This window comes from Phocoena sinus, chromosome 18 (assembly GCF_008692025.1).
Source record: "Phocoena sinus isolate mPhoSin1 chromosome 18, mPhoSin1.pri, whole genome shotgun sequence".
In the NCBI taxonomy this organism is placed as follows: domain Eukaryota; kingdom Metazoa; phylum Chordata; class Mammalia; order Artiodactyla; family Phocoenidae; genus Phocoena; species Phocoena sinus.
The window spans coordinates 35395889-35398397 of NC_045780.1; the positions used below are offsets into that span (position 1 = coordinate 35395889).

General features: G+C 57.8%; 1 pseudogene; it reads right to left on the reverse strand.

Annotated features, from left to right (window-relative positions):
• Positions 1-459: 459 nt before the first annotated feature.
• On the reverse strand, positions 460-2251 carry LOC116743246 (annotated as a pseudogene).
• Positions 2252-2509: the final 258 nt, after the last annotated feature.

Sequence of the window (2509 nt, forward strand, 5' to 3'; positions counted from 1 at the left end):
TGCTGCCCTTATTTCTGTCCACTGAATAGCCCGAGGGGACATGAGTCCTGTTCTTGCTTTGTTTACAGACCTTCAGGGGGGATAAGCGTTTATAAAAAGAATAGGGGGATAGTGAAGGAGAGCTTCCCAGACCATAGTCTGACTTTGAGCCATGGCCCTGGGGGGCAAAGCCAGAAAGGAGTGGAGGCCAGATGGAGCACTGCTGTTGGCGCTGAGCATGTGTGTGAGGTGGGGCTGCCCCTGACTGGACACTGGGTCTCAGACTGTGGCACAGATGACATCACAGAATCCACTGTGAGGCTATGCCTGGGCTTTGGGACCTAGAAATTCAGACAAAACATTGCATGCATTCTCAGATTTTTTGGTTTTTTATTTAAATTGAAGTAAGGAAGCTGAAATGGGCTCTCCAGGGGTATTTCGCTGAGCCCTGGTCCCCTTTGCAGCTCCCAGCTCTAGGTCCTATTGATGGGCTTCAATGGTCACTGGCTCCATGGTCAGATGTCACACCTCCAGTGATTTCCAGCCCCTGGCCACTCTCTGCTGTCTCTACGATGGCCTCCATTCGGGTCCCTTCCACTGGCTTCGCCAGGATGCTCGCATATTTATCGCGTGAGGAGGCCACTGTCTTTGTAGTAAGACTGGCTCTGACGTTCCTGAAGAAAGAGCTGATCCTGCTCAGTCTCTTGGTGGTGGGACCTGAACTCGCTGTAGATAAGCTCCTGCCCGATTTGTGCGAGGTCCTGGACTCGTTGGTGATGGGAGCATGGCTGATGCCTTTGTGAGCAGTGCCCTGCTCGCTGCCCCCTGGGCTGCCGTGGCCTTTGTCCTTTTGGTCATCTCTAGTGGCTCTGCGGCCGCCTGAGCACGGGCCAGCTGCTTTCTGGATGGTCTTGTTCCCCGCTGCCTTGTGGTGGCTTTCCACTGAACTGCAGAGCGAGGGGCTCATAAGAGCTCTGTCCTCTCCCCAGTGCTCCCTTCTCTCCTTCTTCCCTTGTGGGCCTGGGACACTCTCTGTGAGCTGCCATCCTGTTCACTCACTTTGCCTTCCTGTGGCAAGGTTGAGATGAGGGTCCCCTCATCCTCCTCGTCGGCTCTTCCTTCAACAGTCTTGCTGGTAGGTTCTGCTCTGACCACAGTCATGCCGGCCTCTGGGGAGAGGCTGGTGGACGTGCTGGAAGCATACCCTGAATAGTTCGCTGCACCTGCCAAGCATACCCTGAATTGTTCGCAGCACCGTTTTCCTGCTCCTCTGGGATGTTCTGGCAGTGCTCCCAGTGGCTATGTTGGTTTTGCTTCCTTCTGGACCGTTGCTGGCTGTGGCTGCTGTGACCGTGCTCTGCTCTTCAGGGGCAGGAGACTTGATCACTGCCACGCTCAAAGCACCCGCTGCGGTGCCTCCTGCCACCCCTGCTGTCTCCATCTTTGTCGTTGCCTGTGATGCTGACGCTTTATCAAGCACTGTAGGTTTTGCTTTTGCAGTGGCCACATCGGGCATGGTATCGGGTTTGTGGGAGTCCAGTTGGATCCCCTCCCCCCCAGCAAAAGCTGCAGACGTGGCCCCGGCCAGCTCAGAGCACGTGTGGAGGCTGCAGATGCTCACCTGGTCTTGATCCCACTTTCCTTGGAAATCCCCCACTGCCGGGCTCCTGCCGTCCTCCTCCTCCTCGAACACAGGCATGCAGATCATGTCCCAGGCTGGAACGGCATAGGTGCGGCTGTGACTCTCCACTGGTGGTCGCAGGAGGTAAATCAGCTCTTCCCAAGAGGTGAAGAGGCCTTCCTGCGCGTCCAGAGGGGCACACAGCTGCAGGTACCAGGAGCGGCCAGTGGCAAACTTTGTGCGCAGCTGTTGTTTCTCACGACTGTGAGTGGAGATCCTCACGAACTTCAAGGGAAGGAGCCTGGTGAGCTCTAAGGTCTTTGCAGCCTCGTGGCTCTTGCCCTTGGCGGCCTGGCTGTGCTCTTCACAGCCAGTAGCCCATCGGGCCAGCAGCATGGTGTCTGGGAGTGGGAGGACGGGGCTGCTGGATGTGATGCCCACGGTCACCATGCAGACACAGTTGTGCACGTCAATCAGGTCTCCCCTCTTCGTGATCTGGATAAAGTCGCTCTCGAATACCGGGGCGTCCTTGAACATGTCGTATTCGCCCTTGCGCAGTTGCTGCTGCAGCTTCCCCGTGGTGGTGTTGAACAGGCCCACCCCGGTGCTGCTCTGGGCCGTGTGATACGGGAGCAGAGAGTCCCCACTCATGGCTGTCTTTGATCACGACAGGCAGCGCGGTTAAGGCGGGCCCCTGGCTCTTCCCTCCCTCGGCCTCACTGGCAGAAGAGCGAGCTGCGGTGCTTGTACGTCACACACAGGCGGCCCTATGGCAGGTCTTCCAAGCCCGCCCCACGGGCCCCCACCTTTGCCTCAGGGTCTCCCAGAGGCAGGGGTGTGGGTAGGGGCACAGATGATCACAGCGGGGACGCTGTAGGGCGCCTGGACCCCAGGCTGAATCTCTTCAAG